We start from the raw sequence: 24,628 nt of genomic DNA on the forward strand, positions 1-24,628 counted from the left end.
GATGAGGGAAAGCATGCCCTACCTCTTTCTCAGCTGGAAAAACAACAACAACAACAACACACACACACACACACACACACACACACACAAAAAAAAAAAAAAAAAACAAAAAAAAACCAGAGTTGCAAATGAGGTTCATTCAGCTCTCAGTTCAGATTTGCACTATAGTTTAACCCATATAACATCCATTGGGGGTGAGAACTTAAGAATGACTTTCTTTATTTTACCCATTTCATTCTCCATTCATGTAGGTGAGCTTTCACTTATAGCCTCCAATGGGGGCAGGGAGGGTGGTGGCATAAGTCCATCCTCTTCATCACAGAATCTCATCTGGACAGTCTTTTTTTAAGTTTATCTTGAGAGAGAAAGCAAGAGGGAGGGGCAGAGAGAGTGAGAGAGAGAATCCCAAGTAGGCACTGCACTGTCAGCTTGGAGCCTGACACAGGGCTCGAACCCATGAACTGTGAGATCATAACCTGAGCCAAAATCAAGGGTTGGACGCTTAACCGACTGAGCCACCCAGGCATCCTGGACTCTCCTTGAGCTATTCCCATGGTCCTTGATCCTCTTAACTACTTCTCTTTCATCCTAATCCCAACCTACTCTGTTGTGGGTGCTCCTGAAATAGGTCTCCTTTTCTTTTCCCCAAGATTTCTGTGCTGGACAGGTCCAGAAGATAGAGGAGGGTAAAAGTGATAGTCTGGCTGGAAGGTAGAATATAAATTTTAAAAAGATCTGACACTTTATATTATAGATGTTTATTTCCTATCAACATATCCCTTTCCTTTTATATCTTACATTAAAAGCCTGTCCTCTGCCCAGCACAGACAGCCCGCATTGTATCACCTAGGTGTAGAAGCTTTCAGCTTCCAGGAAATAGGGATGGGTGAAAGAAAAACTCACCTCACTATGTCAAACAAAAAATAAGGTGGCAAATGTTAGCTTGGTCAACTTCCTGACACCAATTTACAAACTTCACATCCACTATCTTTACCCCCACTTTCTCTCCTGGTACTATAAAACACATGTCTTTTTTTATTATTTATTATTATGTATCATTTGTTACTCTTTTTTTGATGATCCCTCCAGCAGGGACCTCACTGCCATGCTTAACTTAATGGTTCTCCATCATCCAGCATTGCTTAATCTGTATCTTTCAGTATTTCATGTTACTCTCTCTCCCTCCTATCTCTCTTCTCCCATTCATACTCATTTTATTTATAAGTCATTCATACTAGCTGTCTCCACTCTCTCATTCTTCATTTCCCCCCAGTTTTCATCACTTTGACCTTTTGATTTGTGCTCTAGTTCACTAATTTGTTCTTCAGCTGTCTCTGTCCTTCAGGTGTGTCTACTCAGTTCATCTACTGAGTTTTATTTCAGTTACAGAATTTTAAATTATAACTATTCTTACAAATTTTTGCACCAGCCTATTTTGCTACAAGAATATGGTATCTTTTTTTTATTAAAGCTTCTAAAGATATTAATTATACTTTAAAAATCACTCTTGGGGCACCTGGGTGGCTCAGTTGGTTCAGTGTCTAACTTCAGCTCAGGTCATGATCTCATGGTTCATGAGTTCGAGCCCCACGTTGGGCTCTGTGCTGACAGCTCAGAGCCTGGAGCCTTCTTCAGATTCTATGTCTCCCTCCCTCTTTGCCCCTCCCCTGCTCATGCTCTGTCTGTCTCTTTCTCCCAAAAATAAACATTAAAAAAAAAAAGAAAGAAAAATCACTCTCAGTTTGTTGTATTTATTTTATTTCCTCAGGAGTTAGTTCTGTGTATTTGGATTTATGCTTATGTTTCAGGGTGTGATTTTTGCTTAACTATTTGGTGATTCTTGGTTGTGTTTTTGTCTTTGACTTAACTTTCTCTGCTAGCTTCTGTTATTGTAGCATCTTCCAGTAATTATGAGGAAAAGATACCAGGTCTTCTATGGAGAGTGCTCCTTGTAACTCTTGGGTGTAGCTAGCCATTCAGGACATAGCTTTGCTTTGTGTGAGGGCACGGCAAGAGGACAGCTGTCTGGGAACCAGGAAGTAGGTTCTCAGCAGACACCAAATCTTCTGGCATCTCATCTGATCTTGAATTTCCCAGTCACCAGAACTGTGAGAAATAAATTTCTACTGTCTATAAGCCACCCAGTCCATGTATTCTGTTATAGCAGCTGGGAAAGATTAAGACAGCATCTGAGTTGGTATAAGTCAAGATTAGAAAACTCACCACCAGCCTTCTTCAAGTATTCAGGAATCTATTTAAAACTGTCTGAGACAAAGACATATCTGAACTTTGAAACGACTGGAATTGTTGCCCAGTTTTTCAACCTTCAGTTATGCTCAGATAGCATATCAGAGACTTCTCACTAAGGATATTCATTTCTGTGTGAAATTAGAAATAATCTTATAGGGCACCTGGGTGGTTAAGCATCTGACGTCAGCTCAGGTCATGATCGTACAGTTCATGAGTTTGATCCCAGTGTTGGGCTCTGTACTGATAGCTCAGAGCCTGGGAGCCTGCTTGGGATTCTGTGTGTCCCTTTCTCTCTGTCCCTCCTCTGCTCACACTCTATCAAAAATAAATAAACATTAAAAAAAAAAAAAAAGTAAGAATCTTAAGTTTCCAAAAAAGACAGCTGACTCGATTTTTTCTAATGCAATACAGTGGAAATGAATGAGGCTGATGGAGAAGATAATGTCATTGAAATATTCATGACAAAATTAATGAGAGAAAATCACATTATAAAACAATATGTGCAGAGATTCTTTAAAAGGAAAAGCTAGGGGCACCTGGGTGGCTCAGTCGGTTAAATGTCTGACTCTTGATTTCATCTCAGATCAAGATCTCATGGTTTGTGAGATTGAGCCCTGTGTTGGGCTCTGTGCTGACAGTGCAGAGCCTACTTGGGATTCTCTCTTCTTCTCTCTCTGTCCCTCCCATGCCTATGCTCACACTCTCTTATTTAAGTAAATAAACTTAAAAAAAAAAAAAAAAAAAAAGAAAAGTTAAATGCTTATAGAAAGGATAAACCACAAAATATAAAGTGATATTTTCAAGATGTTAAGATTTGGGGGATTTATATAGCCTTTTCTGTGAAGCTAAAATTTATTTAGTGAAATGTATTACTTTTGTCATCATAAAAAGTGTTGTACACACATTTTCAGAAATCTGTCTATTTGGATAAATCAAAATCCTATATAATTGTTCTGGATCATTAAATAACATCCTAATTCTTTCATGCACAATTGTAGTTTTAATGAGTTGCTATAATAATTTAGGTGATTAATTAAAGATTGAGCTAAAATTATACCACTTAGGAGACTCATGATCAACTTATGGTAAAACAAGAAAACAATGTCTAATGTTGAGCCTTTTATTCTTTAAATTTTCGTTTTTGTATCTTATAGCAATAGCAAGATAGCAATTGCAGCAGTGGGTAGGTGGGCACAGTTCTGAGAAAAATATTGCAGAAGTGGTTCTTCATTGCCAGCGGAAGCTCATTGCTCACCCTGCAGGCTGTGTCTTAGGCAGTAGCCCAACACTGCCCACTAGTGGTTTGTAGAAACAAAGCATCAATGCCAATAAAGGGCAGGTGTTTTGCGTAAGCTTTCTTATACCTAGGACTTTTAAATTAGAATGAAAAGTTGTTTATGCTTATAGAGTTTTGCAATTCATAATAAACAGCCTCCTTATTTTATAGATGAGAAAACTGAGAAGTTAAATGAATAGCCTTAGATCCCACAGCTACATCATAATAAAGATGGGAGTGGAACCTGGGACTCCATTGTCCCTAGCCAACATAATTTTTGCCAATCTGAGCTACCTTAGCTTTAAATTGGTTGGCTTAGAAGTCCAAGGTATTTGTCAAACATAGTCCTGAGTTGTAGACTCAATTATGCATAGGAAGCTCATGGCTCCTCATTATTTTCAGCCATCCCTTAACTTTGCCTGGTGATTTGTGATAGTTTGGATATAGATAGACCTTTGAATTTTGGGGACCTATTTATTTATTCAAGTTAATGTTACATAGATGAGATGTGCAGATGGTTAATTTAAAACATCACCCAGATATTTGGTTATTGCTGATGAGATAAAGCCAGCACAGGAAGGCTAAACTTTCTGGAAATGCACTCCTTGTCCCTGATAGCAATGGTAACTGGCAGAGTCTAATAACATTTATTGCAGACATATTTTCATTGTTAAAAGGGCATGTTGTTTGTTGAGTTAAGGCTTATGTGGAATTATTATGGTTTCACTTTCCTGATCTCCTTGACACCCACAAGTAGAATTGTGGCCTTTATGTTGTGCATTTTCTTGTGGAAGAGGCACAAGTGAAGAAACCACAAAGGTGTTAACAAGTGAGATGGTGATACAGCAAGTCTAACAATTTGACAGGATGTGTATATTTGCATATCTCCTCTTGATTTGGTCTTACTTCCTCCCCCGACTGCATTTAGATATGGGAGCACTTGATTAATTTTCAAGTCTGTGATTAGAGGGAAACTCAACTGCATTTTGAACTGACTTGTAGATAGAGTTCACTGAAATGAGAGTCAGACTTATGATTAATGCCTCTAGGTGGTGCCTGTGACCTGTATTTGGATTCAGTAGCTTATCAGAGACAGGAAGAATACTATAGAGGAGTGTGTGTGTGTGTGTGTGTGTGTGTGTGTGTGTGTGTGTTCCACTTTACAAGCTCTGTAGGGAAACAGTGTTAAAGACCAAAGAGTGAGCTTGGGGACCCTTTGTGGTTACTCAGTTTTTATTTTTCCAATATCCTTTGTTTTTTCCCTCCTGGGAAGGAGAATTCATGAAGTTGACATAAAGAAGGAGGTGAAACCCAAGGAAGAAATTTGGAATTTTTAAAACTTATGACTAGCAGTTTATGTTTTTAGGGGTGAAAAAAATGACTCTTTCATGTATATATTGCATCTAATATTTGTCTAATAAGCATATGCAGAAGGCATTCTGTTAGCATGCTACTCTTTTTCTGTGATGTGTCTCTATAGCCAGTCTTTTTCTCTCCCTTTGTTTTAGCCCTCTCTACTGTTTGCAGCTTGGGAAGGTTGATTTGATCACTCAGGTGTTTTTTTCTGAGTTGACCTCCTGTGTGATCTGGAGGTTCTGTTAGTGTTACAGTGTAACTAAGGTGTATGTCCATGTATTAGTCTAGAAAGCAGAGCTGGAAGGACCTTTAGAGATCAGCAAGGAAAGGAGTTTTCAAATTCTCCGTTTGTGTGATCAATAACATTTCAAGCACAGATTGCCTAATCATATCTTGGGTTTAGAATAATTAAATAAAACAAACAAATAAAAAGGTCGCATAAGTCTGTAATTAACAGAGCCTGGATTGAATTAACAGAGGCTCTCAACTGTTTACAGATTTCACTATCATTCTACCATATCCACTCTTTCAGTGAATTTCAGTGGATTTTCAGTGATTTCATAGACCAAAAATTTGGGGGGTCAGTTTAGGATTGGCAGTGTTTTACTTAGGACATTAAAGCCACCCCTAATATCATGTCACCACTACTTCACAAAAGAAGAGATATTTTAACACCATGTGGGTAAGAAGGATTTAATCTCAGAATTGATGACAGTCTTTCGATTTAATAATATATGTAAAACTCTACATTGTTCATTTCACCAAGGACAAATGAGCTCCTCTTAGTTTATTGGTAATCCATGAGCAGCAGTAGAGAACTATCTAGGACAGTCTCTTCATTTTTTGGGTGGAGAAACTGAGACCCAAATAAATTGACTTGTTTAAGGTCATATGTCTTGCAAGTAGCAGAGAAATGAGTTTTCCTTATTAGTTCAATAGTTAGAAAATTGGATGGCCCTCTCCCCATTTCTCTCTTTTTTTCTGCTGTTGCTGAGTGAAGGACACATACAAAAGCTAAGAAAAGGCAGTGTATGTCAGGCAGAAAATAGATCCCATAGTGGAATTTTCAATTCTATGTCATAATGGTATTTTTATTTTCTATGAAATCTAACTTGTTTCTTTTTTTCCTTTGTCATCTGTTTCCTTCTTTTCCAGGTTTCCCCCCAGATTTACAGAGGTATAATTGAAAAATAGAAGTGCGTATATATAAGGTGAACAACATGATGATGTGATAAGCATATACAATGTGAAAAGCTTATCACAATCAAGATAATTAACACATCCATCACCTCACATAGATACCATTTTTTGTGTGTGTCGTCCATTTTGTTTCTGAATCCCATTTAGAAATATATCAGTACGTATTTAAGAGAAAGGAATAATGTTTACTGAGTACTTGCTCAATTACAGGGATTTTGCTAGGTGTTTTGCATAGTTATTTAATCTTTGCCTGTCTCACAGCAACATCTGAGATCTGGATGAATAACATTAAATGCCAAAATTTCCCACACCATTGATTTTCCTCCCGTTCGGTATTTTCTTTAGAAATACAGAACCGTATCTTCTTGCCATCTGGAATTAATTGTATTATTGCCTATATATCTACACATTCTCCCTTGGTCTTCATTTTACTACAGCTGTGGTCAAAGGAGGGGCTTTTTAGAATTACCAGACAGTGCTGATGGAGGGAAATAAATCAAGATGAGCTGCATTTGTATGCAAATTAATGAAGGGGAAGGAGAATCAAGTCAATGAATGCCATTTCCTCTTTGGGAATCATTCCCCATGTAGCAAAATGGGTGAAAGTTCCCAAGTAACCAGTCTTCACTAATATGACCACCAGGGGGTGTTCAATACTGTCAGATTCTGGTGGTTCTATCTCCAGCAAAATCACAGCACAAGTTTTCTGTAATTATGTCTTTTCTCTCTGTCCATCCTTTCTGCTTTAGAATGGGATCATGAGGCAGATGTTTTATCTTTACTATTCCTTGACTTTTGGAGCTTTAATAATATTCCATAGAAAATAAGTAGTCCTTTTATGAGATTAGACTATATATTATACATGAAATTTTGAATTTACTAGTTACGTTGACCATTGCTTCTTAGACTTACTAGTTACCTTAACCATTCTAGAACCCTCCATGAAATGATGGAGGATAAACATGCCACTGGAAGGCCCTCTGCCGCTCACCTTTAATTTTCTCATTTTATTTCATTTGGTTCCAGGCCATCCTTTACATCCACATTTAAATTCCTTTCTTCTTAATAAAATATTTTCTGGCTATTTGATTCTAGAGAACTTTCTTCTAAACTCCTACAGTTCCTAATTCTTCACATAGTCCTGTATTGTCTAACACCATTAGCTTCTGCATTGTTGCTTTCTTTCCTCTAGAAGGTTAAGAACTCCTGGAGGAAAAGCCCTGCAAAACCTTTTCCTCAGGCCACAACAGTGTAGGAGTGAAACTGTGGTCTCAATGACCATGGCAAGACATATTTTCAGGCTTCATCCTCACCCACTGTGTAAGAACTCCAGCTCCCCCAGATGTGTCCAAACTAGCTCTACAGGTCTGCCTGAGCTTACTTCACCTGTCGGTCGCTGTCAGGAGGAGCTGGTTCTGGCTCCTCTCTCCTTCAGGGATGCTGTTGCTGGGGCCACCAGAAGCATCTAGAGTCCCTGCTGTTGCATCTGCAGTGCTAACCAGCAAGCTGGCCTCCTCTCCGGTTCCTCCTGCAGAACAAGATTTTAGTGCTTATTGACCTTTATTTACACCTTTTTTTTTTTTTTTAATGAACAGCTATCTCTCTTTTTTTCTCCAGTTTACAAAATCCAAGGCCCTTAACAAAAAGCTTTAAATACAGAAATGTTTTTCTCTGTGTTGAGGCATTAGTGTATGTGTATGTGTGTATTTGTGTGTGTGTTTACCTAAGACTTTTTGTTTTTATGAAACAGGTATATTACTGTATACTTTAAATAATTTATTTCACAAAAGCCTGTGTCCATAAAGTAAAACAGTCTTTCTATGAAACATTCAAGTAACAATGGCTTGGGCACCAACCAGACACAGGAGCAAAAAATTCACGCTTTTCCCTGGGTGTTTTTTTCCAAATATCTTGAAACTTGCCAAGGTCTCTTATACTCTTACCTCAATTCCATTCCCTAGTTGCTTACCCACAGCTGCCTTCTGAAACTGAATACAGCCCTGAGGGCCATAGGCTGCATTCCTAAGCCCCAGGAGAATTCTGCTATGAACTCTACTGCACCCAGGCATTTCCTCAATGTGGAGGCACCACTGTCATGGTGTTCCTAATGGCCTACTGCTCCTGGTGAAAATATCTATGGATCCACACTTTGAGGTTTGAAAGAGGATACTTCTCAGCATCATGCTTCATTGAGGTGCCCACAGTAAAAATACATGCCTCAGGCTAAATAATTTTTGATTCACTTATTGATTCATTGACTCACATGTTTTTTTCTTTCATTCAAGGAAAATGTTCAATGAGCATGAACTCCATGTCAGGGACAGTGCTAAACAGCTGGATAGACATTGCCCATCTGGTGTCCTCAGAGGACCTGGGGGTGGTGGTGGTAAGAGGCTGTGTTGGAACAGGTTCCAGCATTAGATACACACCGGTCCTGAAACCCACTTTCCTTTCAATGACTTTGGCCTTAGGTCTCAGTTTGGGTGATCTGTGGCCTAACCTTTCTTATGTGAGTTTCCTTGTGGACAACACCTATCTTGTTGACATCTGGCTTGGGTTTGGATATCTCCATCCTCTCCCACCCTAGCTCATCAGACATGTTTTTATATCTTTGACTCTCTCAAGAGTATGGCTTTGGGATTCATTTCATTTTTTACCAGGATGCCCTTTTACTTCATACACATTTATAAAAGCAAATGGTTCTACTCTACCAAAAAGACCTGGGCTCTAAATTCAGTTACTGTGTTGAGAGAGACATAATTCTTTTAATCTACAGAATCTGAGCCCTGATTCAGATGTAATATCTTGTAATAACTGTGTATATAATTTTGAATTCTTTTTCTCCTCCTCTTCTTCCTCCTAACTTAACTTTATATATAATAAATGCTAGCAGACATTATTAAAGATTCTTGAAAACATATTTTAAAACCTGCATAATCACCCATTGTGTGAATGTCCCATAAATGATTTCACCATATGATTGGGGAGTTTGTGTTTTGTTTGTAAAGTTTTGCTGTTATATAAAAAATCTTGTGATGAGAAACTTCAGATATAAATCTCAGTCCACACGTATTTCCTTAGGAATAACTTCTAAGAGTAGAGTTACTTATTAAACAGGAAACTTTTTTCCATAATTTTTCACCAATTTTTCTTTCTGCCAGCAATGTATGAGAACTATCCCACTGCATCTTTATTAACTTTTAGCATGTATTATTTTGGCATTTTGATAGAGGCATTGTTTTAATTTATATTTTTTGATTACCACTAAGAATGTACATTTTAATATGTTTGTTGGCTTTTGTATTTCTATTAGTTTTTAATGCTTTTCATGATGATTTATGAGCTTGCTTTATATGGTAAAAATACAATGGCCCTTTGTCATAATTGTGCCAAGAGTTCTTTCTCCATTATGTTGTCTTTTCATTTTGGTTATAGCATTTTTGATGTGTATAAACTTAAAATTTTTATATGTCCAAATTTTTTCATATTTTTTGTGATTTCCTGACAAGTATAATTTACATCCAAATATCAGCAAAATATTCACATATTTTTCTATTTAATTGTTTTATTTTAAAGCCATTTTAAAAACATGAAGTTTACTAGATTTTATAGAATCTATCTCTTCCTCAAAGATTGATCTAGTGTACCTTACATTCTTTGTTGAATAATTAATTTTCCCTCTTGTTATGATGTTGACTTTATGATATGTTCTTTTATGAACGATGGTTATTCTGAGTTTGTCAATTTTGTTTTAGTAATCTGCCTGTCTCCCAGTACAACATTGACTTAATTACTATGATTTTGTTTTTAAGTTTATTTATTTATTTATTTAGAGATAGAAACAGCATGAGTGGGGAGAGGCAGAGCGAGAGAGAGAGAGAGAGAGAGAGAGAGAGAGAATCCTAAGCAGACTTCACACTGCCAGCCCAGAGCCTGATGTGGGGCTCAAACTCACCAAACCATGAGATCATGACCTGAGCTGAAACCAAGAGTCGGACGCTTAACTGACTGAGCCACCCAGGTGCTCCAGTATGATTTTACAATAAATGCTAATATTTGGTAAAGCAAGACTCCTTTATTATTGCATTAAGAAGTTACTCTGCACTCTTGTCTATTTATAGTTCTAGGCTAAATTTAGAATAATTTTATCCAGTTGGGATTTCTCATTATTCCATTCAAAAAGTGTTTATGGAGTCCTTCACCGTGCCAGGCATTCCTTATTCTAGGTGCTGGGGAATGGAATGCACTTGTGTCCAAGATAGACAATCACTGCTGTCGTGGGGTTCATGATCTCTCAGAGGAGACAGACGGTAGACAAATAAAGGAATGGCTGTACGATGCAGTATCAGGTGGCGTTGGTGTGACAAACAAAAAAGCAGGGCAATGGCAGAGAATGATGGAGATGGTGTTAGAGAATGTTGTTCAAGAATATTTCTATGAGGAGGCCATGAGAGAGTGAGTGGAAAAGAGTAGTCACAGGCAGAGGGATCATGGGTTCCTGGTGCCAGAGGAGCGGGAGGAAGGCTTGTGTGATCCGAAGGAATGAGGGGTTATAGGGATGAGGTCAGGAATGGCGTCAAGGGCCAGATCATGTGCAGCCCTGTAGGGCCTGAAGAATACTTTGGATTTTAGCAAGTGTTTTGATTAAGATTATGAAACATTTATAACTTACTTTGGGAAAGAGTTGATATATTTTCAGAATTCCATTTTTCCTTTGAAGAAAGTAGTCTCTTACCATGTTTTCGTTTCCTTTTATCCCTTCACCTCCTTCTACTTTACACTTTATAGTAAAAATATGTCATTTTGTTTGTGTAGGTTCCTCACATGTTTTTGGGTCATTTCTAGATATTTTATATATGCTTCATGGTACTGTCAGTGGAATATATATTCTATTGTATTTTCTAACATACTTTCTGGTGTACAAGAAAATGTGGATATACATTGTATATCTTACACTTGAGTACTAAATTTGAAATTTTCGATTAATTCTTTACCAGTTTTGTGTAAACAGTTTTAATTTCATCTTCCATCATAATGACAGTATGTCCTCTCCATTTACATAGCTCTACCAGATCAAGAGTGATATTGGATAGATATCTTTGCCTATTTACTATTTATGTAAATGCCTCTAGATTTATTTTTAATATAAGGTTATTATTTTAGAATATTTATTTGCACATTAAATAATTTCCTTCTAGTTCTAGCTCTTAAAAGTTACTTTTTTCCCCGTAAGAATGATTTACTGACTTTCAGATTCCTTGTTAGCATCTTTTGATGATTGTATGGCTTTTGTTCTTTGACTTGCAGATTTAAGGAAAGATTTCTAGAAAAAAAAAGATTTGTAGATTTCCTAATATTAAACAATTATTGGACCCTTTAAATCAATGCTGTTCAGGGGCGCCTGGGTGGCTCATTCGGCTAAGCATCTGACTTCGGCTCAGGTCATGATCCCACAGTCCATGAGTTCAAGCCCCGTGTCGAGCTCTGTGCTGACAGCTCGGAACCCGGAGCCTGCTTCAGATTCTGTGTCTCCCTCTCTCTGACCCTCCCCTGTTCATGCTCTGTCTTTCTTTGTCTCAAAAATAAATAAACGTTAAAAAAAATTTAAATCAATGCCGTTCAATTATGGTAGATGTTTGCTCTAGTCTACTGATCAATTTACTTTGTTCTTATTTTATTTGGTCCTTGTCAAATTCACATAAGTAAGACCAATTTATAACTTTTGTATTTTGGACTCACTTTGGTCACCTTTGCTATTTTGGTTATGAAATTAACTGGATCACCTACCAGTAAAAATGTCTGGTCCTAAAATCTTTTACTGGATATAATTAGATGATAACCTTCAATTTCTTCAAAGCTTATCGATCTTCTCTTGTTTGATATTTTTCAAGCCAGTTTTGATTCCATATATTTTTCCTCTCAACCTTTTATTTCATTGAGATTTGGGGATTTGTCAGCACAGACTTAGTAATTATTTAATTTCAGGAAAATCTCTTTTCATCGTAAGGCCCTTCTTGTCCCTGTAATTTAGACTTGAGACCATAGAGGCAGGACTGGGGTGATCTGAGAGACTGACGTTGGGCTCCACTCATTTGTCCTTATCTCATTATCTATGAACAAATATATTCAGATGGAAGCAAAGGGAGGCAGAAGGAGATGTTTAATTATTGAACATGGATTTCAAAAAAATGCATATTCTGAATACTTTAACAACACAAGGGCTGGTACATGATGTAGACTAGTGTAGATTGATATAGAGGGTTTTGTTGGCAGACCACCTAGGTTTAAAACCAGACTCCATCACTGACTAACTGTTTGACCTTGGGAAAATTGCTGTGCTTCCCTGTGCTCCAGGTTTTTCATTTGTGAAATGAAGATTAATTAATTTGCTGATTCAACAAATATTTATTATATTTATTGAGAGCCACCTATGTGTTAGGCACTGCTTTAAGATCTGCAAATGCAGGGGGCGCCTGGGTGGCGCAGTCGGTTAAGCGTCCGACTTCAGCCAGGTCACGATCTCACGGTCCGTGAGTTCGAGCCCCGCGTCGGGCTCTGGGCTGATGGCTCGGAGCCTGGAGCCTGTTTCCGATTCTGTGTCTCCCTCTCTCTCTGCCCCTCCCCCGTTCATGCTCTGTCTCTCTCTGTCCCAAAAATAAAATAAAAAACGTTGAAAAAAAAAATTTTTTAAAAAAGATCTGCAAATGCCTCAGTAAAAAAAGTACTTGATCTTTGAGTGTATCCTACTTGGAGTTCTTGAGCCTCTTAGATATACAGATTAACTTTCCCCACCTTCATTGAGATATAACTGGCACATAACATTGGGTAACTCTAAGGTGTATAATGTGCTTATTTGATGTACTTACATATTGCAATATGATTATCATCACAGTGTTAGCTAACACCCCATCATTTCACATAATTGCCATTTCTTTTTTGTGGTGAGAATATTTAAGATTTACTGTTTTAGCAACTTTCAAGTGTACATCATAGGATTGTTATTGATTAATCACAGTGCTGTACATTAGATCCCCAGAACGTATTCATTTTCTAACTAGAAGTTTGTACCCTTTGATGAGCACCTCCCCATTTTCCCTGTCTCCCAGCCCCTGTTAACTACCATTCTGCTCTCTGTCTCTATAAGCTCAGCTTTTATAGATTCCACCTATATCATATAATATTTTTCTTTCTGTGTCTGACTTATTTCACTTAGCTAATGTCCTCAGGGACCATCCATGTTCTTATAAATGGAAGGATTTCCTTCTTTCTCATGGCTGACTAATATTTTATTATGTAGAAATATAATATTCATATGTACATATTTATGTGTATGTAAATATATATATTTAATACATCTACTTTATCCATTCATCGATCAGTGTTCATTTAGGTTGTTTCTATATCTTGGCTATTGTAAATAATGCTGATATGAACATGGAAGTGCCCATACAACTTCAAGATCCTATTTTCATATCCTTTGGATGTGTACCGAGAAGTGGGATTGCTGGATCATATGGTAGTTCTATTTTAGATTTTTGAGGAACCTCCACACTGTTTTCCATAGTGATTGTACCAATTTACATTCCCACCAGCAGTACACAAGGATTTTCTTTTCTTCATATCCTCACCAGCAGTTGTTACCTCTAATTTTCTCAAGGATAGCTATTCATTCTAATAGGAATGAGGTGATCTCTTACTGTGGTTTTTAATTTTTTTTAATTTTTATTTATTTTTTATTTTGGGAGAGAGAGAGAAAGGGTCCACAGATCATGGCTTGAGCCAAAATGAAGAGTTGGACACTCAACCAACTGAGCCACCTGGGCACCCCTCAACCTTTTTTTAAAATCAAATTTGAAATTATTGGTCACTATTTCTTCACATTTTTTTTCTGCCCCTTCCTCTCTGTTCTTTCCTCTGTGACTCCTATTGTACATACTTTGGTAGCTTGTAGTTTCCCACAGCTGCCAGAAGCTCTGTTCATTTTCTTCATTCATCTTCCTTTCTGTATAATCTCAATTGACCTGTTTCCACGTTTTCTGATTCTTCTACCAGTTCTGCCATGAAAAAGTAGTTGGGAGTAACTTTGGGGTGGGCACTTCTTTATAACACATATGGGAGTCCTCTTAAATGACATTTGAGTTGAGACTAGGTCATAATAAAATCTGGTTTCCAAAGGTGATGGGTTATTCTCCAACTGAATTGCAGACTCTCCCTCCATGGGTTGGAGAAGGGGGTTTGATCCTTCCCTGGGCATCTCCACACACCAGTGCACTTGATGGGAATTTCTGTGTTCCTACTTTAGCTCTCCAGATATGCTATACAGACAAGTGTTCTAGTTCTAAGAACTTTATTTTTTAATAACTCGTTGCCAATTGTTCTAAAACCCCTTCCATTTGCAAAGGAACTTTTATGATTTAGGCAGACATGAATTTTTCATAGAGAAGTAGGAGGACTTAATTGTAGTTTCAACACACATTGGCATGCTTGGAAGTATCCAAAAGGAAGTCAAAGAATTTTGAGAATTTAAGCCAAGATACTTATTTCATCTTAATAATGTTGTGGCTTGATGTTATTTTACCAGTAAATATTCCCATAAGTATCAGATAATTGGGCTTTATTCTATGGCCTGAAGGCCAATATTCTTGGTGCAACCAACTGAAAGACTGAATTCCAAAAATGGAATTTCTCCATGGAAAATATGTTGTTTCCAGCCCTTGGTATTCACACCTAAGGCGTGTTGGCAGCTGTTCTTTGGCCAGCGGAAACAGGCATGGTGGTACATAAAGGCAGTTTCTATGGAAACCTGAACCCAAATGATACTGGGGCTGTGAAGATCAAAGGCAACACCCTGAATTGTTTGGAGAGCCCAATGAAGGTTTCAGAACTTTATTGTTCTCCACAGAAAACACTACAGCCAAGAATTTGAAATGCTTTCTTCTCCAGGTGCATTAGAACTATGTGCATAAAATAGAAATTTGTAGTTTGCTCATGAATTTATCTGTTCTAATTATTTTACCAGCTATTTTACAACATCCTTCTCTGCCATAAAGAGAATTGTCATCTTCCATTAATGCTGTGATGAATACGGAAGTGTCGATACTACTTCAAGATCCTATTTTCATTTCCTTTGGATGTATACCCAGAAGTGGGATTGCTGGATCATATGGTAGTTCTATTTTTAATTTTCTGAGGAATCTCCACACTGTTTTCCATAGTGATTGTACCAATTTACATTCCCACCAGCAGTACACAGGGGTTTTCTTTTTTTCACATCCTCACCAACAGTTGTTACCTCTTATTTTCTCGAGCATAGCCATTCTAACAGGAATGAGATGATTTTTTACTGTGGTTTTTAAAATTTTTTATTTTAATAAATAAATAAAGCAATAAGACACACAAAATATGCTGAGCCTATAAATTTGGTGGCAGAGATTGATTTATTTTCATAAACCATGGATAATCTATTCAGTGTGTTATTTTTCCCCATACACTCTTCTTCCTATATACAAACACCCATGTTGCCAGATGCACACACAGCTAAACCACAGTTCTACCTGTAAAGAACATTTTGACCTACAGTAGTATTTTCTCACATTAAGTGTCATCCTTACACTGATTCTTTGTTTAGTATTTCGATACAAATCCCATTATCACAACCTTAGCAGAAATTAAAGTGGAAGAAAATATATTCCCATGAACGTGTCTTCCCAAGAGTGCATTTTGTTTTTATTTTGTGGAGCTTGATGTGTACTCGTTTCTTCTGACAAGCTCCCAGTTTATTAAAGTCCTGGTGAATGACAAAGGAGCATTTTCTTCCTGTCTAGTGCAGATTGTCAAGATAAAATCTCTGAACATACTACATTTGTCTGTGGGGATTTGCATCCTTGGTTTCAAGGGCCATTTTAGAGTCAAGTGGATATGTTAAGGTTAGTTGAAGTAATCAAAAGCATCATATTCACCATGAAGTAATGAAATGAAGACTGGATATGTTTATGCCAAGATTTATGATTAATTTGTGCACATGAAATATGGAGGGAGGGAATGGTATAATTTGAAGAAGCTCTCTATGAAATACTTATTAAACCTTACAAGGCCTTTACTTCTCATAGACATCCAGAACCAAGTAATCAAGCTACCTAGACCGTATTTATTAGAGTCTAGTTTTCTTAACATTCCTGAAGGGAAAAGTTGCTTTTTCCCACCTTACAGGAGCACTCCATCTCTGCTTCTCCTCTCTGAGACACAGAGTACCAGCCACATTTCCAGGCTGGTTCTGCATATTTTCTTTACTTTTCACTCCTGCTTTCATCCCTCACCTATGAGGGGCACACTTGCCAGAATCTCCTCTCATCATACCTCTACTTTTTCCTTTCCCCACCACAAACAAAGGACGTTTGACTCAGAATTGTGATAAACCTCAATCTGGAATTTTCACTTTTCTTCTTGCAAAGCATTACGTTTTAATAGTGAGCTATAATATAACTAAGGTTTAAATCAAACTGGCAAATTGGCTGTTTGCCATTTAATACACAGAATCATAGGATAAAAAGATATAGAAGGGAACTTGGAGAGTATTTATCAGTATTTTGCCATCATTTTTCACTAGAGGACTTCTGCAGAGGAAAAAGAGCCAATTCAGCAGATGTCTGGAGGCACAGAGAAAGTTCCAGTCAGAATGAATATAATATATAATGTCTTTGAAGTTCACTATTTTAGCTTTAAAATTTTCTGCAACTTTGAAGTTGATACTAAATTATACCTTTACTTGTTTTCTAATAAAAGTAGTTCTAGAATTACTTACCATTAAGTATAGTGGTCCCTATTTTTCCTTCACCTTTGCGTAGCATCTAGCACGTATCTTTATACCTTGAGGAGAATGTAAACCCCAATACAAAAAATACAGACTGGACAATTATATTCTATGGTAGGTGAGTAAACTGAGACCTAGAAATGTAGAAATTTGCTTAAGATCACCATGGTAGAATCAACATGAGAATTCAAGTCTAATGGCGTTCAGCCCAGTGAGCTTCTCATCAAACTCAGACATATGTTTCAACCTGATATCTTTTCCACATGTGTTCCTGGAAACTAAGGTTTCTGTAAGTCAGGAACATCTTTGGAACCTGACTGACCTCACTTAACCTGGTTTTCATGCCGTATAAGGATTCCTGAAAAACCACTGTAAGAGTAATTGTGTGTCTATATATGCCTCTTTCAGTAGCTTTGCTCACAAGGGGAGACGTGAGGGTGTGTGTGTGTGTGTGTGTGTGTGTGTGTGTGTGTGTGTGATAGCAGGTGAAGTAGGGAAATGGTGAGTGGTGGTGGTGGTGGTGGGTAGCATTCAACAGATCATTTTTTTCCCCATTTTCTGAAACCACTACTTTTTCCTGAAACCCATTAGTCTGGTTTTGGCTTTAAGCTGCTGAAGGAAAGCATTATTCAGGGAGTACTGCAGGGGCTGATTCTTGTGGAACTCATGAGAGTTAGATTTGGCTGATGTCAAAATTTTCATCAGATTTTGAATTTTCAGAGACATTTTGTACTCTGCTTATGAGATTGATATAAATAGTTTTGTTCTCTGTCTCCCAGATAGAAGCATGGATAAAAAGAAGAACTTCATTTGTTCCACATGGAAGATAACAAAATATATTTGAGTGATTGGATGGATGGATCTTTGTGGATAATCATTAATCAAATTTACATAACCATTTTCATGAATAAGGGAAAATTTGCTATTCTAAGCTAAGTTGACAAAAAGAGGTAATACTATGTCCCTTAAAAAATATAATACAAGTGAAATGTACACACTCTAACCAACCAGGTAGAAATAAGGAAAAATCCTTATTGCTTCCTTTCATAGGTGAGATTAGAGAATTCTGACTTTTCTCTTTGGTCAGGTGAACCATTCATAGGTATTATGTGAATGCCTTTATCAAATAATCCTGGACTTCTCAGGATACCTATTTCAGTGCCAGCCACTCAGATAGAAGTTGGGAATATAAAAATAGCTAAGGTCAGTTGTGCCTCAAGTTTCTTACAGTCCATTGGAAAGACAAGTACATGAATAACTAACCATAGTATAACACAACAAAGTTTTATGCTGGTGGTACAAATGAGAAGAGAGATTCTGTTAATTGTTGTTACTGCAGGGGGCTACAGAGGGTTTCACTGAGAAGATAAGTTGTAATGCAAGGATGTATTAACTTGGAAGTGGAAAAGTGGAAGGAGAAAAGCGATGGCAAGGCGATGGTTGGAAATGGGAGTGCGCCATGATCTGTTGAGGAAATGGCAAAGAAAAAAGGTAAGTGCAGGTTCGACCAAGAAGGGCACTTATGGCATGCCAGCATGAACCTGGGAGCCAGCCAAGGTTTTAAACCGAGAAATCATTGATTGGGTTTGGGCTCTTTAAAAAGCTATCTCTGACAAGAGCTTGTAGAATCGATTGGGTGGTGGGTGGTGTGAGAAGATTAGAGAGAGGGGACCAGTGTTATCCAATTCTGTAACCCTTTTTTCTTTTCATACAAACTCAAAAGTTGCTAAAAATAAAGGAAGGTTTTAGAAAAGCTGATTTTATCTCTGATAGGTGAGGTGACAATAAATAGAGATAAAATGAAGTTGCATGCAATGAGAAGGGGAAGTGCAGGTGCAGGAATTGTGTGAGGAAAGACTAAAAATCTCTTTAAAACAAGACATTCAGAAACAGTGATTTGTCCAAGGTTGTAGGGATGTTGGAAGCCATCACAAAATGATCCTTTAGCCAACTAGAGAAGAGTGAGAGAGCAGTGAGAAGACATATCCATATTGTGTATTTATTCCATATGATGTAATGTTAAATGAAAAAAGATATAAATTTTTTTTAAGTAAACATACTCTCTGCCCTCACATAATCACAGCCTCCCACAGTACCAGCATCCCATATTAGAGTGGTACATTTCTTGCAGTTGACGAACCTACACTGACACGTTACTGTCCCTCAAAGCTTTGTAGTCCACATTAGGGTTCCCTCTTGGTGTTGCACATTCTGTGGATTTTGACAAATGTACAATGACATGTATCTACTATTATAGTTTATTACAGAATAGTTTCACTGCCCTAAAATCTTTTGTGCTTTTTAACACTTTTATATAATAATCATAACATTTTAAAGACATATATATGATATATATGTACGAAAGATTGGAACTAAATTGAACAGCATGTTTTAAGAGTGCTGATTCAGATTTCCTGCTCACTTATAGATTCATATTTCTTGCTTGGCCACAGGACATACTAATGTCCTTTCCTACGATCTGGCCATTTACTAGATCACTCTAGGCCCATTGGGCATGTTTTATCATTAGGCCTAAATAACAGCGAAACAGGATTACTTGTGACAGGAGACAGTTCCAGTTTTTCATGAATGTTTACAATTCATTAAAATATGTGGGGGAAGAGGCTTCATTTAATCCAAGAGCAGTGAAATAAACATGTTAAGAACATCTAAATAATTTCAATATATTCATTTTTGTGTTGGGGGAGGACAGTCATTTAGAGTCCCAGGCTCTGATATCTCCCATACTCTCAGACCCTATAGCAGCAGTGTGAAGGTGTTAAAATCCAGCATACCTGTTCTCTGCAAAGCAGTTATGGTAGTGATAGGGTGGTATTGGGGCATGGGTTGTATATGTGAAGAATCAGGTTCTGTGACTTTAAAAAAGTATAATTACCTACATGGCAGGGAAAAAAATTGAAACATTTAAAGAGAAAAAATGGTGCAGGGAAAAAACATTCTAGGAAAAAACACCTAATAATCTAAATAAACTAGATGACTCTCATCATCTTTTGTTCCTTTTAACTCTGGGAGTATCCTGGTTGGAGCAAACGAATAAAAATAAGAAATAAAATATTGTTCAGTTATGAATGGGACAAAAAGGGATTTCCATAGTATTCTTTAAATGGCAACGATAACTTTTTCTGAAGATAGATGGATACTTGTAAGGTTACAGCTGGGATAGATCATGTTCAGGGATAGTTTTGGAAAATAAAAAGCTGATATTTTAAATAAATACAAAATTGGAAGATTAAAAAAGGAAATGATTGGTTGTGTTTTGCTGCAAGAAAGAATAATTCTAAGAATGCTTTTTCTTTTGTCTATCTACCATCTACTTCCTATGAATTAAATATATGAATGTCTTCTTCAGAACATTGGAATGCCACCTTTTAGAATAATTTCCATTTTTTGGTAAAGGTGTTTAAATAAAGACATGTTTGGGCTATGCTTGAGAAGGCAGGAAAGATTTGGCTGTATTGAAATTTATATCCAGCTATAAATCCAGTATCTTTACCTCTTGATTTTTAAAGGCAGTGGTGAAAGGGAGCACAGCATGTGGTGAATTATGAATGAAGACATGAAAGGATTTCTTGGTCTGATGTGAAGCCAGTTCCTCCCCCACCACACTCTGTTTCTGGAGTTGTCTTGAGTCCATTATAAATATGACTCTAGTGAACCATACAAATATCTCCTTTGGAGTGTTATGCACAGTGTTAATATGTAGTCTATCCCTGAGATGCTTTTGTGCAAATAAGAAGTGCTACTTAATAAAAATCAGTGTGTGCAAGGGTACAAACTAAATATCAAACCTTCAAAGCGTCTTCATGACAGAGATTACCAATTCTGACTCTAATTCATTATTTATATAGCAAAAGCATGTGGGAGTATGTGTGAGCAGCAGTAGAGGAGTGGGGAGAATCTTCCTGTTCACATCAAAGGTGTTAGGATACCAGGGACTGTTATCAGGATTCCTTTTTGAAAAGGAGTCTCCAAGACTTTGGGGGAAAGCTAGCTAACTAACTCTCCAACTAACTAACAGCAGTGAAGGGATTCGCTGAACTGGACACTTGTGCTGTGAGTACCCTTCTAAATATATGTTATACTTAACAAAGTTTACATTAAAAAATAGTGGTGAGTGCTTTGGGATTAACAGGCACCTAGGCCACTTGGATTAAGGCACTTAATTGAGAAAGACAATTATTGACTGCTAGTGTCTGGTGAAAATAGGTAGGCAACTCAGGTGGAGATAGCTGACAAAACTGGTCCTAAAGCTTGGGATCTGGTTTGCTACTGGGGAGAAATGGTTTTGAGAACATCACTTGTAAATATTCTCCAACACTGCTGTGTGTGAATGTGTCCCACATAACACCAGGAAGGGGACTGTAAACATTGAAATAGCAATTGGCTCTTTAGTTGCCAAACAAATACTTTTACGTGTGGGGATGGATCCTTGTGTGCTGGAAAGAGAAATTTATCAAAGGTGAGATATCAGAATTAGTTAAAAAGTGGGCCAGCAATAGTAGAAGCATGGCTGCCAGGAGAAGAGAATGGAAGTGACAGCAGCAAACACAGAGGATATAATCCAAGGAGAAAATGATCCCTGCAGGACTCAGTGAGACAGAGAAGCTTTCAGGATTTGAAAGAATAATTCAGAGCTCAATATTCAAATGCCACTAGGATTCTTACCTACACACTTGATTGTCCCTGTAACTTCCTCCTCCTCAGAATAGCCCTTCTCCTACAAGTGACCTGGGAAAACAGGGATTATATTCCAGTTGCCATTTTGATTGTCATCAAATCTTGGTTGTTTCCTGATTGGAATAATTTCAGAAAATAAGGTTTATATTTTAAATTAAAATAGCCAGAGTGGGTGGGGTGGACTTTATTTAAAATATGTACATATTTAATAAATATATTTATAATTTAATGTATTTATTTAGGGTATTGTGCTAAGTGTTGAGTGGAGTACCAAGAAGTTAAGACCCAGTCTTCTCTCGCTAGAAATCTAGTGAAAGAACTGGTAAGTAGTCATCTGTTTCCAGATTTTCACATCTAGGATTGGGTGGTGGTTCGTGTGGTAAATTATTCAAGATAGGCTAACTGGTGTAAAAACAAAACAAAACAATTCCCAGATTGAGCTACTTACATGTCATATTTTATTGCAGGTCAGTGGAGGTGAAAGGATCATTTACACTCTTTCTATTCCATGCCTCTTACATCACAAAGGGCCTTGGAGTCTTCTATGGGATCCTCTGCATCTGAGCTTCCGTTAGGGTCAGGCCTGGAAGATTTTTATACGGTCTAAGCCTGAATGTCACTTCACTTCATTCTAATGGCCTCACGACCCACTGATTACAAGGAGGTCTGAGAAATGCCGTCTTTCTGCATTCCCAGAGGGAAACAAAGTGGGGTCTAGATGGCATACAACATAGTCTTGTGCCATCAGAAGGGATCTCTCAGGGGCGCCTGGGTGGCGCAGTCGGTTAAGCGTCCGACTTCAGCCAGGTCACGATCCCGCGGTCCGTGAGTTCGAGCCCCGCGTCGGGCTCTGGGCTGATGGCTCGGAGCCTGGAGCCTGTTTCCGATTCTGTGTCTCCCTCTCTCTGCCCCTCCCCCGTTCATGCTCTGTCTGTCTCTCTCTGTCCCAAAAATAAATAAAAAACGTTGAAAAAAAAATTAAAAAAAAAAAAAAAAAAAGGGATCTCTCAGGCTTATTTTTTCTAATTTCTGAGAGTTTGAATTGGATTTGCTCTTCAGCCATTAAATTTCCCGCCTTTTAATAGGAAATAGAAGCAGGGAAGACAACACTTATCAAATATCTACTGTACATATACATGAAATCAATTAGCCCTTAACCAATCTACTGAGATGGGTATGGTTCTGGGTTACATATGTAGTTGCTGAGGCTGGGAGAGGGTAGGCAGCTTGTTCAAGGACACTAGCTAGAGATCAGTGGAAGAAGTGTTTAGATCTGCATGTCTGTTTCCAAGGCATTTATTCTTCTATTATCTCTGAAGTAGGAAGTTTAGCTAAGGAACAAATACTTGTTGAATTAATTAAAAAGATAAAAGAATTAAGTTACGAAAAAAGGCAAAAGTAAGCAATGAAGAAAAAATTTTAAGAAACATTTATGGGGTTTAATAATTTTTTTTTTTAAGTAAATGTATGCTTAGAATTATAAGAAAAAGGTGCTCAGCACTTAGCTGTTGTCCCACCCTTCAACTAAACCTAGGGAGCAGTGACTAGTTCGTTCGTTCTCTCTCTTTTTTCTTTCTTTCTTTCTTTCTTTCTTTCTTTCTTTCTTTCTTTCTTTCTTTCCTTGTTTCTTTCTTTATTTCTTTTCTTTTTTTTTTTTACCATTCATTCAGCAACTATTTAATGGAAGCTTAGCATGTATGCATCATGAGGATCAGGGATGAAGAAGACAAACATAATTCTTTCTTTCACCAAGCATACACACACACAAGCCTTAAACACCACTCTCATGTAGCTTTTGTTGGGTTTGGGCAGCCCTTTCTCTTTAGGTGCTGCACTTGAAATCTGCTGATCAATATCTTTGTTCTTTCAAAGCAGAGGGGAAACGTCCTTCTTAGAAAGTAGTGTTTTGAGAATTCTCTCTGTGGGGAAGCACAGTAATAAGAGACTTGTTCTGTATTCCTGAATGCTTCCAAACAGCAGTCTGCTTTTCTAGAAATTGTTGGATGGCTTCTCCCAGGCACAGGGGGGAGCTCAACATTTAAGAATCCTACCCCAAAGCGTCTTTGGAATGGAGTGGTTAAATTGGTTCTTGAAGGTTGAAATGTATCTTTTCAGCTCTGCAAAATCAGCTTCCTTCATGCTTGTATTCTTCCTTTTCAACCAAATGCTGTGATTTTGTACTTGCCAAATTGATCTGTGGCAGAAAGGAGACTCCCAAAAGCTGGAGATAAAGAGGAGGAAATGTCAGGTGCTAGCCAGATTTTTTTCATTAACTCTGCAGCCGGGGAGTCCCTGAGTAAAAACCATACAAGTTAAACTCAGCATTATAGAAGAATTGTCATTATTTGTTTTAAAGCTAAGATTCTAATTATAATTTTAATACATATTGACATACTAAAATAATCTATAGTACAATTAATTTTTAAATCAGGTTATATTTAATGTGTTCAGTAGCTGGTGTAGATGATCCTTCTAGATACAGACTCTCTTCCTGAAGTTTTCTAAAATGTCAGTTTGGAAAAGCACTTTCTTGTATTTAAATTCTCTGTCACTTTCAAAAATTATGAAATCCCAGCAGTGTTTCTTGAATTTTTCCCAGAAATACTCACTTTGTCTTGTTGTATAGTTAAATTATTGTTTCTTTTTCAATCATTCAACAAATAATCATTCAGCATCTCCTGTGTAGCAGTTCCTGTACTAGGTGCTTTGGAACCATCTATGAGCCAACTGGTAAAAGTCCTTGCCCTTTACCTGAGTTCTAGCAGAAGGAGATAGACAATAAACAATAAGTGTATTAGGTAGATGATGTCGTTCACTTATTTGGGCATAAGCCTCCTTCATTGAAAAGGTAACTTTAGAACTAAGACTTGAAGGAGATGAGGAAGTATCCCAGTGGAAACCTCGAGGGAGAGACTTCCAGACAGCAAGAGCACTCATTGCAAAGGCCCTGAGGCAGGAGTATGCTTGGCATACTTGAGGAACAGTGAGGAGTTGAGTGCCCAGAGCAGAGAGAGCCAGGGGAGAGGAGTTCAGAGTGG

At 37.5% G+C, this 24,628-nt stretch overlaps 1 protein-coding gene and 1 long non-coding RNA gene across 9 annotated transcripts in view; one reads left to right on the plus strand and one right to left on the minus strand.

Annotated features, from left to right (window-relative positions):
• The window catches only part of LOC122218156 (cytochrome c oxidase assembly protein COX18, mitochondrial), a 46,932-nt gene extending 24,784 nt beyond the window's left edge, over positions 1 to 22,148 (plus strand). For 5 of the 6 annotated variants that reach the window (XR_006201892.1, XR_006201889.1, XR_006201891.1 and 2 more), the window contains 5 exons: positions 15,102 to 15,248; positions 17,672 to 17,842; positions 18,232 to 18,383; positions 21,833 to 21,912; positions 22,058 to 22,148. The gene's annotated coding sequence lies outside the window, so the exon portion shown is untranslated. The remainder of the gene's footprint in view (positions 1 to 15,101; positions 15,249 to 17,671; positions 17,843 to 18,231; positions 18,384 to 21,832; positions 21,913 to 22,057) is intronic. The other variant, XR_006201890.1, reaches the window with a different exon arrangement.
• On the minus strand, positions 161 to 22,129 carry LOC122218157. Of its 3 annotated transcripts, none has more exons than XR_006201897.1 (4): positions 22,039 to 22,129; positions 21,579 to 21,703; positions 7,464 to 7,610; positions 161 to 355 (listed from the first exon to the last, which is right to left on the minus strand). It is a non-coding gene; the product is annotated as an uncharacterized LOC122218157 (long non-coding RNA). The 3 variants fall into 3 exon arrangements; XR_006201896.1 differs by having other exon boundaries at positions 162 to 355; positions 7,469 to 7,610; XR_006201895.1 differs by lacking the exon at positions 161 to 355 and adding an exon at positions 1,719 to 2,106 and having other exon boundaries at positions 7,469 to 7,610.
• Positions 22,149 to 24,628: the final 2,480 nt, after the last annotated feature.

The sequence above is a fragment of the Panthera leo genome, chromosome B1 (assembly GCF_018350215.1).
Source record: "Panthera leo isolate Ple1 chromosome B1, P.leo_Ple1_pat1.1, whole genome shotgun sequence".
NCBI lineage: Eukaryota > Metazoa > Chordata > Mammalia > Carnivora > Felidae > Panthera > Panthera leo.